The following is a 12659-nucleotide window of genomic DNA, read 5'->3' on the forward strand; positions in this document are numbered from 1 at the left end:
TTCATTCATTCAATGTATTGCTGGAGGAATGGAATTGTATTTTTCTTGCACTTAATTGGCGATAGAATGCCTTGCAGAATATCTGCCAAGGAATGGGGTTGGCCGGTGGAAGTTTTTAGCAGATGGCGCCATCATAGCTTGCCCTGTCAATCCCTAGAATTGTGTCAAATTTTTGTTTTTTTAATACCCTGGATGCCAGCCCTTTAAGCCAAATCTCATAGAAAAAGGGGCAAGCTATGATGGCGCCATCTAGGCAAACCTTTGACAGTTGCCAACCCCATTATATCAAAGGGGCAAATAGGTCAATGATATACGTGGTTACTTACGTCCTAATTCCTGGGATAGCCCAGGTTTTGTCAACTAAGAAAGATACAGGATAGTAGTTTTATAATATATGTATCGCCGTTGGAATATCTCCCTGTTAAAATTAGACAGTTTCCGAATAGATTTGCATTTAAAAAATCCTTATGTGAGTACTTTGCTGGCAGAATTATGAAATTTTAGCGTTTCTGTTTCGTAAGTTTCATCTGATATCTTATGTATTTGTATGTATGTATATTATATGTATTTATATGAATATTAGATACCGATATAAGTAAACTTGTATATATGTAAGGTGTACTTTCGTTTAGGCCAAATACCTTTCACCAAATTTCACTTCCCAACAAACTTCCCAAAGGAACCTTTAGCAAAGTTACACTTCGCATATAATTTATTCGGTCAAATTATCATTTGGCATGATTTTACTTTGTCAAATGTTATTGCGTAAATGTCACATCCGTTTGTGTAAAACATATCCAAAATGATATAAAAAACCAAGGACTAAGTATTTCAAATGAAAGCAAGAATGAAAATACTGCAGGCCCTCAATTAGTATGTAAATTGTATGCCATGCAATATTTTGGGACATGTAAGTTATGCTGAATGATACATTTGACTAAAATAATACTCGGTAAAATGAAACTTGTCCAAGTAATTATTTGCTAATCAATAACTTGTCAAAAAAGAGTATTGCTAACTGAAAAATTGCGATAAGTTGTTTTGCCAAACATTTTTTTGGGAAATGATAATTTGGGAAACATAGTTTGGGATGTGATACTTTGGGAAACGTTTTTGGCCTATTCGTTAGTAAACCATATGTAATCATAATTTTGCACCGCCTACAAATTCTCTGCTTTTGAAATGTGAGGCCTACGGGTAGTAATTAATACAAGCAAGTCTGTTGAGTACTGAACTGATTTCGTCACATGACGTGTTGACTGTAAACACTCATCACGTCATGTGCCTACCCACAGTACACTTTGACCTGACGTTAAATTGACTTAGCAAATAGACACAAAAAAATCAAAAACCCAAATACTAGATAACAACGTTTTAAGCCCTAAAGTCGGTGTCAGTCTCGAACCTAGGTCTCTACGGTGCTAAACCGGCACCAACTTCTCAAGTTGACGGAAATTGCCTAGACTAGCCGTATCGAGTGCCTAGGTATAGGTCCTATGTGGGCGTATACTGGACACTTGAGCATATAGAGAAAGATAATGAATAGTAGAGCATTTATGTTGAAGATGTAGGTACTTAGGTTAATAAGTAGGTACACTTATCTTAAGCGTAATTACATAACATGTTAATAGCCGTGTTTTTATGTGTAGTAGGATACTAGTACTGGAGTAGGACTGGATAGGGATGACCCCGAAATATTTTACTGCCCGATCTGAACGCATTTTTTTAAACTTGAGAAATCTTCAGCATGTAATATTTACCATAAGGTTAGGTTATATTTGTGGCTCCCTTGAAAATCCGACTTTTTTCCAAAAAAGTTATGTTGTAAAATTAAACATAGAAAAACTCTGTTTCTTGGTGTCTACTTTCTCAATTCTACTGCAACAGCAATTGCTGCGCCGTTGTAGCAGCAGGAAACGGGAGATGTTACAGTCAATTTTCTTGATTGTTGCTGTCGTTGTCGCGATTGGAACATACAACTACTTATTTCACTAATTTTATTAAGGAAATTGACAGTGATATATCCCTGGTTTTCCGTTGCTGCAGTCATAATCGTAACGTTACCTTAAAGATGAACGAGGTGTCTTCAAAGTCTGTTCTACTAAATAAATGACTGTAATATAGTAAATCCCTTCCCTCTTTTCATTTATTTTAATCAATTTATAATCCCAACCTCCCTACTATTCTCATCACTACGCTCATATGAAACACTTGACACTCGCTGAAAACTAATCACTGACAACTAGCTCCATCTAACTGAAATAGATAACTTTATTCATTTGTTTTTGAACGCGACTCCAAACGCAACTTCAAAACCACATAAGTCTCTCAAATCGTTCAATCGAATTTCAACTTTGGAGTATTGTAGTAAAGTCTAATTTTGCATGGGGTAACAAGGGTTTTATGTCGTTTTAGATGTATGTCGTTTATGTGGAGGTATGGGGGGCACTTGGGAACTCTCTTCTGGAGGGTACTAGACTCTGTGGAGTGCACTTGAAGCATAAAGGTGTGTCTTACAAGTTTAAGTGCGTGTACATACGAATATGTATGTATGTATGTGTAAATTAAGGACTGATAATTTTATGGGCTGAAGGAGTTTAGAAATCAGTATTTTATGCGAGATATTAACTCACATTTATAGACGGGTCTAACGCGAATTTTATTCAATTACCTTGATTTACCGACGTTTCGACACACCTATAATAATATGTGTTCAAAACGCGAAAGTTTAAAATATTATTTATGCGAGATGTTAAATATATTTAGTACATTACTGCAGAGGCCGTGAAGTAAGGGATTGCAGGACGAGATTGCGCTAGATTCCGGATAAAGCGAGTCTTGAAATCCCTGTTCCGGCCAAGAATTGTATAGTGCTTTTCTCAAACAATGTAAAAAATTATTATAATTAAAATAACTACTAAGTAATCAAGTAATGAAAATGTTTAAATTGCCGCCTTTTTATTTTTTAAACTTGACATTTGAAAAAGCTCTTCGAGCACCATGTTTAACCGCTTATAAATATAGTACCATAGATTTTGTTTTTATTTTTTTTATTTTAATGTCGCAAGTATGCTTACAGAGAGAGTGGTCGTTGGCTGTATGTAATATTTCCTTTGTCAGTCTAATCTTAGTGAGCAAATTTAAAAAGTTAGAGCAGCGGACAATAATGTACGTTTCATACTAACTCCCTACATTACTTCTTGGCCTAGGTCAAGAAGTAATGTAAGGAGCCATAAATGAGCAACTTCATGTCTTCATTTCGTGACATTAACGCATACATTTCGGAGTATGAATGAGAAAATTGTTTTTTCTTGCAAATATGTACAGTCACTACACGGGATTGTTATGCCATTTACGAGTAGGGTTCTTGCTAAATTGGAAATTCTATTGTGTAAGTATTGAACAACCAATTTAGCTAGGACCCTAAATGGCGCAACAATCGCGGAGCGTGATGGTACATACTTTCAAACCTACACGTTCGAATTGGCCTGTAATGCTCGCTGTACATACTCGTCGAGACACCCCGAGACAGGCCGAGAACGAGTACATACTGCTCCCTCCTCGTGTCGCACTTACTCGTCTCGTGTCGCCGTTCTCCGATTGGGTCCAAGCGGTGAAGAGACTCTTGGCGAGAGCCTCTCGACGAGTGTGTACAGTATAATAGTTTGTCGCGGCGCCGGCACCACTGTATCCGCGGCCCCGAAACCTGGGCTATTACCGCGAAAATCTAAGTTAGTAAATTTCGAGCAACTATCTATGTCACTCTAATTACGCCTTCATTGGAGTAAAAGAGAAAGATGCCCGAAATTTGCGAAGTTCGTTGTTCACAGTACCTCTGGCCCCGCTCAAACGGTATCACCAGGCTAAGGGTCGTGGGGTTGGGATGGGCGAAGAGCTGGCCCACACCAGCTACAAAATCGTCCTCACAATGACGATGACTGACCCCACACAGTGGGGAGCGACCCGCAGCAGCCGTAGCAGCCGGAAGGCGGACACGGCCTCTCATACCTCCCTTAACCTCGTAAGTCCCCGCGTACTTGTACAAGTAAAACTTAAATTCGAGTTATGAACTGTTGAGTGAATTGCAAAAAAATTTTACGTTATTAAGCGCAGTTAAGAAGCCGTGATTAGTCTTAACTTAATTGATTCATTTGTGTTACGAAAATTACCCATGTAAATTGTATTGTATTATATTTATTGTACTTAATTCGTACACGTATAAGTCTTTAACACACGCTAATACACTTTCATGCATCTAAATTAAATAGAAATGGCTTAACTGTGGTAACACAATGGAATCAATTAACTTTAGACTAATTACAGGTGCTTAACTATGTACAATTTTTTGCAATTCACTCTTATAGATAAGTTAAGAAAGTTCCAAATTCAAAAGCGCAAAAATTCGCTTGGGTCTTACGAGGTTAAGGTATCGAACGGCAGTCAAGCAACCGCGACTATACCACGCAAGCATCCAAATACTAATGGGAACGAAATACAACTAATGATAGTAATTATAATCTTATCTGATAAGCGCGAAAACACACGATACGCACAAGCAGTCCGTAATTTCGGCGGCTGGCTATCATCAGCAATGGTCTGGGGTACCTCGACCGGCTAGAGTATGATGGCTGATTGGTATTCGAGACCTCTGCTGATCCTGGAAGGATTAGTTTTTTATCTAATTTTTTTTTTTAATCTTGATCGATTTGGGTAATTAATTGATAGTTTTGATAGGGTTGCAGTTTTTTTGCTGTTGCATTTGTGGGTCAGATTAGGAATGGAGTTGTGATACTTATGTGAAAATAATTGGGTATTAAATTAATATTAAAAAAACATGCTCACGGAAAGGGCTACGGGAGGAATGGCGAGGTGTCGTTAAACGAGTAGCTCAAAAGTTTACATAATGGCCACGACCACTCTGTCAAGAGTGTAACCAAGAAGAAGAAGAGAAATTAATATCTTTTTCAGAATGAAGAGTTCTGTTGTTATCGTAAATTCAAAACTACGTCAAGACAAATGTCATTATCTAATTAAAAATTAATATTGCTGCGCTAATCCACGATATAGCCAATAGCATGAAGCAATATTTTTTTTAATTAATATGGATTCTATATAAAGTAACGCCTGATGCGATAAAATTACCTATAAATTAAATAAATATATCTTTATTTCAGACCCAGAAGTCCATATATGGTTAGTTACATTAACTTAAAAGCTATATTAGTTACCTACGCTATTTTTAATTAATTTTTACAATAATAGGCCCAGTACCTACTTGGCATAGGTCAAAGTAGACCGGACCTGCTCCATCCAATGTCACATTATTATTTCTTATTTCTAGGAATCGCATTATAATATCTCGAGTTAGAATACTAAGTTATTTGTTTTGAAATGAATGAATATAACTTATATAACGTACCTACAGTCACCAGCAATAAGTTACACAACGAAGGCCGCAAAAATATCTGACGCAGTCTTATTTGTTGCTCAATAAATGACTGTAGGTTATTAGAATCTAAAACATTTATAAAGGAAACTAAAAAAAATAGGTGAACAAGCCAGCGAGCATAAGCATGACTTCTGCACACTTGCATAATTTTAGGAACCCTTACAATGCAACCGTTGCACAGATAATACGTTATAAGAACGTTATTGCAATTCTGCATTGCTTAAAAGTAAAATTAATGGTTCGTAAAATGCATTGTACAGTCACCATCAGATATATCGGAGTGGCTGAGGTGTTCAAAAATATCTGAACACGCACTCTAACGCCTTGACAATAGAGGCGTGTTCAGATATTTGTGAGCGCCTTGGCCGCTCCGTTATATCTGATGGCCACTTTACTGACCCGAAATCCGATACACTTGTACGAGTATGTAATTATTTCTCAATCTAATGTGTTATTATTTCTATTCACGCTATTATAACGCAAAACACACATTCGCATATCGGTTGGTATTGCTAAAGACAATTAAATAATAAAGATTGTCAATATCATACTTAGTCGTCCGATACCCATAGCCTATCATACCCACGGTCCAGGTTTCAAGAATAAGAAGCAAGATTTATTTATTTATACTTTATTGCACATAAAATAATAAGTACAATTGGTGGACTTAATGCCTTAAGGCAAACTCTGCCAGTCAACGCTGGGCCAAAAGGAAACGTTTATTAGGTGCAGGCTTTATAATTGAGAATAATTAATATCACTACCTACTATTTACAAATTTAATACTAATTAATCAAGATGTAAAGTGAGAAAGTATTAGGTATGAGTAAGTATGTATTACCATCTTACTCTATAGAATTATAGATAGCCTGTCGCGAAGACGTCTAGCAGGGTTAAGCACAAAAAAATGACACAGAGAGCTTACGAGATGGCGATAAGTCGTGAGCCAAGCGCGCCCGAAAAATTTTGCGAAATAACACGTCATGTTCTCTGGCAACCGAACATTGCGTTTTGTTTTTTTTTTATTATTCCTATGAGGATTTAGTACCTAGACAATTGGTATTTGCATCTCCGGTGCAAACGATGCAAGATTTAGGTACCTACTAAATCCTCATAGGCATAATAAATAATCATAATCATAATCATAATAAAATATCCGAAACGCAATGTTCGGTTGCCAGAGAACATGACGTGTTGTGGTGTGTGTTGGACAAAGGTCCAAAAAGTAGAGCGTCATCTTGCACACGCATCGCAATTTCCCACTCAACCTAGCCATAATTAATAATAAGACCAACAATTGTAATCATTGTAATTTATAACGTTACAGTAAATTCTCGTCTTTACATTTGATATCTTTTTGTGGTGCTTCGGCACCACTCCTTGCAATTTGACATACAAATGATGTCATTTGATTGAAGGATGATTTGAAGGAATGTTCCTTGACAAATCATTGACATCCGTTATCGACATCCACTTACACCATCAGTCAGAGATTGTCGGTCTTATTACTTACTGGTCTCTTACTAATTGAAGGAGCGATTACCCTCGAATTGATAATTCAGATTCAATCCATTATCGGTTATTCGTTGTGCAATGGCGAGGAAATCCGGATGGAACTACGTATTAGAGATAAACATTAGTCTGCCGAATTAATTATAGGCTGAAAACTAATCAATGGCCCCTTTTGTGTGAATGAAATAGTCGGATGGACGTTCCTTATTAGTTATTTGTACAAACAGAAACACTGTCCATCAGTGGACTTTATGCCTTTTGTAATAATAATAAGGTTTACCGATGGGCAGTGGAAAATAATAACTGTAAAACATTAACTATCAAATCGAATTAAATATTTATTATTCAAACAGGCCTATTAGGATTTCGAGATAATCACAAGATCTTGAGACGATTTAGAGATCAACTAGATCTACATTAGATATCGACTAGATGTGACTTGGATAATTATCTAAGTCATAACTTGTCGAAATCGTTCAAGAAGACCTCCAGAATCGCGGAAACGTCAAATTTGACATATCTATCTTACAAATATCTTTAATTAATTATCCGTATCGTAACTTGTTGAAGTCTAGTAGAAATCTAATTCATTTTCCGAATCGAGCCGAAAATCGTCACTTAAAAGTTGATTGCACTAGCCAACAAACAACTAAAAAGCATCAAATTACTTTGCTTTCTTGTGGATAAATATAAATGCAACCTTTCTCGTGAGTATAAGAAATATAAAGTGAGCCTTTATGAGTTGTTGTGTTGAAAAGTAATATCCGTTATTGTAAATTGTACACACGCACACACACACACTCACACCTACATATATATACACGGGGATTAACTTAAGTATTTAACCCATAGCTGTCATTTGAAATTCAAAGACAAATAAAGCCATTATGACAATTCAAAACACCCACCAATACTATGAAGTATTTGAACAAATTAAATTATTTTTCAGAAAATATTTTAATTTGTTTTATTTCAGTTTATAACCCACCAATACTCCGGTCTCTATAAGTCACTCTTTATTAATGCCGGTGACTGTACAGCCCGGAGTAATATCAGCCACATTAATAATTATAGTCGTCGTTTGTCTGTCTGTACGATTTACGGCTCGGATAATGGGGTGGCTAACAGATGCCGGTTACCGAAGACACTCACCAAAGGCCTATGATAATTAGGGTACACTCACAGAATAAATTACCGTAAAATCATGTAACTATAGTCCTATCGAGTTTTACTAACGAGCCCTTTTGATTTGTACTCGTTATATTTATTTTATTGCTTATGTAGATATATATACGGTTTTATTAATTTAAAATCTAAACTATCATCTGACACAATATCAATCGGGAGACGATGACTGAAAAATACATTTTACAGTACATATGGTCCTATTTTCCCGCACTAGTGCGTAAAATAGCACTTTTCGTGCGTATGCCAAAAGTTTAAAGGGCCATATGTACTGTAAAACGTTGTACGATACACGTGCGAATAGGTAATAATAAAATTTCCTCTTTTCCGCACTTGTATCGTAAATAACTATTTTTTACATGTTCAGGTCATCAACTAACGGTCTTTTCACCGCGATACAGGCGGCTGACTATTTTTTAAATTCGTGATAGCTAGGGTGTTTCATTTTTCCGAATTTTCGATTTTCATCTGACTTTGCTCGAATTCTTGTTCTAACTGATTAAAAAATATTATACGTTAAAAAAAATTAAAATCGGTCAACATTTAGAGGTTGCACAACATCAACAAAGATTTTTCAAATAACCAAACGACTCTACATCGAAGGGTAGGAAATGGTTTAAGCGGCTATCATCAAAGCGGAGAGTAGTGTGATACTGAACCTTCTACATATAAATAAATTTTAAAATTAGTAGTAAACTTGGATTTTGGTTACTCGATAAATGTTCTAATTAAGATTTTTCAGTTTTTCCACCTGTTTCCAAAAGAAAAGTGCTTTTATCGTGTTTTTGACGCAAAATTCAGTTTTCTCATTCGATTTTAGTATCAGTTCATTATATTTTGTCATTTTAGAACATAGTTCATTTTCACGCAATGTATGGGGTTCTCCCTTTACCTTTTCAACTTGTGCAACCTCTAAACGTTATTCGAGTCTTTTGAAAATTGAAATAGATAGTTTTTAGTGTGGGGAGACTCCATTGGTGAGCAAAGTCAGGAAAAATATTGCAACTTTTTTTTCTCCATACAAAAGTGAATCACCCTAGTGATAGCATCTAAACTGTCATCTGACAAAGTAACAGCCGGGAGGCGATGACTGACGATATATTATGCTCCGGCCCGCGGTCTACTACAATGGCACCCGCGTATGCGCCCGCTCCCTACAGAACCCTATGGAGGAACCTAGTCTTCAACAGAAGGATATGATGTCACGATCCTCAGTATTGAGGGACCGACTGAAGAAGAAGATGCGCCCGCTCCGTGCATCCGCGCCAGCTAGCGGACGCCCTAAAAGTCGCACGCAGGCATTCACGCATAACAACCGTATTTACATCAAAGTGATCGACATCGTTGAGGATCGGAAACATGTGTTGAGTGACGGTTCCACTCGGGCGGAAACTCGCGATTAGCAGACTGGAAATATTCGAGCTCAACATAGACTACTGCCAGTAGATACCGCTTTATGAAACATTAGCCTTTGCCGGCGACCACGTCGCGCAGACACAGTCAGAATGGAAGAGCTTCACTCCTCATGCTCTACCGATTTTCTGTAAGTGGAGTAAATATGTATACAAAGCTACAAGAGTTAAAAGCGATCTTGTAGACGGTCTTCTTTTTATATACTGTCTTCTTTACATTTACCTTATATAGTAGGGGAGAGCGGAATAAACGTGCCGGGGGTAAGTTATTCCGATGGGAATACGAGGGTCGCACTGAAATATTCGGGAATGGGACACTTAGAAATAACATAATAGAAACAGGCATATAATTTATAAAAATGTAACTCTTTATAAAACTTTTAAGGTATATTCCATTTGGTTGTCATTTGTATTTAAGAATTACTGGCAATTTGAAAATTGTATGTCGAACATTATTTGAATTTTTGGCCAAGTGATTTTTCGGATCATATTTTTAAACGGTTTTCAATATGCCCTCAGCGAACAAATAAAAGTTACAATGGGCTTCTGTTATTTTTTTATGAACTAGAGTTCATCGTACGCTCGTTTGCAGTTAAAATTAAATATGAAAGTCACTTTCATTTTATCCCATGGGTGATCTTAAAGAAGCATGTCATTCCAAAGCGACGTCAAAAATTAAAATCGCATTTGTGCTGTTAATTAAAAAGACTGCCAAAAAAGTTGCATATCGGCAGATTTCGACATTCCTAAATATTCATATGACAACAGTAAAAAAATCTTTTATATATATATATATATGTAAAAAAACTTCAATTCCGTTGGCTACTCCACGAATTTCATACAAAACCACTAAGGCCCCAAAATCGCCATACAAAAAGGACTTTGGGATTATGAGCCGTGTGCATTACAGAATGATTACTTTCAAAAGAAAATTTATATGCGTGGTCAGTTTGAGTTTAAGTATGTATTAAAATAAAGATTGACCGTCTAGATGCGACAGTTTTCTCTATTCCCGACATTTTCAGTGCAACCCTCGTAGGAACGCAAGTAAACCATGGAGCGATTCGTATAATGTTTGTCGCGAAAAGTCATACCACTATGCGATTGCAGGAGCCGTTTTCGTTGCTTTAATTACCGTAGAATAGTAGTTATGGAAAATAAATCAAAAACTAGGGCACAAGTAACCCCACAGAAAATCATATTTTTGCTTTGGATTTTTCTTACTAACTGTTGATGGTACCTACACAAAAAATAATGACATATTTCGACGAACTGCAAAGTCCTCTTTTAGCGTGTGTGAACCGAGATTATTTGACGGATAAGTTAGAATTTTAAGCAACGGAACGAACAACCCGCCCCATAGCGGGATTAGTTGTTGGTAATATGCATTATTTAATAAAACGCAAGCCACACATCTTATTCACACTGTTTTCATAGATCAAATTTGTATTTTATGAAAAACGGCAGGTTTAATCCCGCTCTCCCCTATTATGACCGTAACTTTAATGAAATAATTGATTATAGAAAATTTACAAATCAAAACAATTGCTTCTAGATCTCAGGGTATCTCCGGGGGCTAAAGTTCTATTATTTATTCCTGGCTTAGGTATAAATATGCTCCGTCTACTAAGTAGTGATCTGTGATGCTGAATAACGAATGTTACTGGAAATCCTCTCCCTTAATGGCCGCTTTACAGGCGATAACTTACAACGTAATAATTATAGGCTTCTCTGTTCCTCTCCAGTTTCTACAAACAACCTTATTGCTTCCTATATGTTGTATAATAAATAGTCCGAGTGATCACTAATAACAGTAATAACTTGTTTAAAGGTCTTTAAACAACCAATGTGGACCTTGTGTGGAATTATATATTGTATTATGTGTCCTGCCCACACATAACGTCCATGTCTCGACCTAGGTCACGAGTCACGACCTACGGTGCCGAGACATGGACGCTCACTAAGGAGGCTGTGCATAAAATCCGCGTAGCACACTGCCGTATTCGAACTTCAAGATATTCACAAGAGACGACACGTACTAGATCCATTCTAGATACGTTATAGTTTAGATATCAACTAGTTCTCTTATGTAACACTTTAAACTCTCGCGTTTTGTACACATATTTAATTACACAAACGGGTCTACCGCGATATAATTTCATTGTTCTCTTGTATCATTGTTGTTGTTAGTTCTCTTATGCAGCGCAATTCGGGCAACCAATGTGACTTTTACGTTAGATAGAGTAAGATATCTATTAGATGTGTTAGAAGTCATATCCTGTGGAAATCGTTCAACAGTATCTCCAGAATCGCGCAAATGTCAAATTTGACAGGTTAAATCTTAAAAATATCGTTATCGTATCTTGGTGATGTCTAAAAGATGTCTAATAGTTGTCTATTTCAAAATTCGAATCGGGCCCACAGAGAGCCATGGCTTCACGGAGCGCGCCATGCTTCACGTTGGGTTTACGGGGTCCCGTTCGCCCATCCCATATCCCATCCCATCCCATCCCATCGCCGTTGATGGCTATAGAGTCCTATAGCAGCGCGGCATTTCTTGCCACATCGATCGCACACAAAACGCGGGTCTGATGGAGGTGGTAGAGCACGACGAAGAGTTTTCCAGCCAGTCATCGTCATGTTCACCTATACATATTTTTTAGTTTATATACTCACTAAATTATCAGACTTTTTACCTAACCTACTCGAAAATCGAACCACTACACTAACCGATATAATCTTTAGGTACCTGTACCTATATCATCAGTTACAAAGTCTAATATATTACAGTTTAGAGTCATGAAAATTACCAATTCGCTGTCCGCATTCTTTCACACAATTGTTACGATTTCTACTTACTCAGAAACATGGAAAATTGAACCTTATCGCTTTGAGATATGACTCATGAATTCATTATATAAAAAATGTTATCATATTCTTGCCAAGCTAAATTCAGCTCTATGCCTTTATGTTACGGTGTTACGGTATAATTTAGTCAGTTTCATAGATGCACTCATGTTTTAAATGTTCTGTTTAACTAAATTTAACTCTATTCTATTGTAATAAGGTTGATTTTACTAGGAGTAATTGTGAAATGTTTC

General features: G+C 36.7%; 1 long non-coding RNA gene across 1 annotated transcript in view; it reads right to left on the minus strand.

The window, feature by feature from the left end:
* Positions 1–1311, minus strand: part of LOC134791041 (uncharacterized) — a 164912-nt gene extending 163601 nt beyond the window's left edge. The window contains exon 1 of the long non-coding RNA XR_010144239.1: positions 1301–1311. This is a non-coding gene — a long non-coding RNA (uncharacterized LOC134791041). The remainder of the gene's footprint in view (positions 1–1300) is intronic.
* Positions 1312–12659: the final 11348 nt, after the last annotated feature.

This window comes from Cydia splendana, chromosome 5 (assembly GCF_910591565.1).
Source record: "Cydia splendana chromosome 5, ilCydSple1.2, whole genome shotgun sequence".
NCBI lineage: Eukaryota > Metazoa > Arthropoda > Insecta > Lepidoptera > Tortricidae > Cydia > Cydia splendana.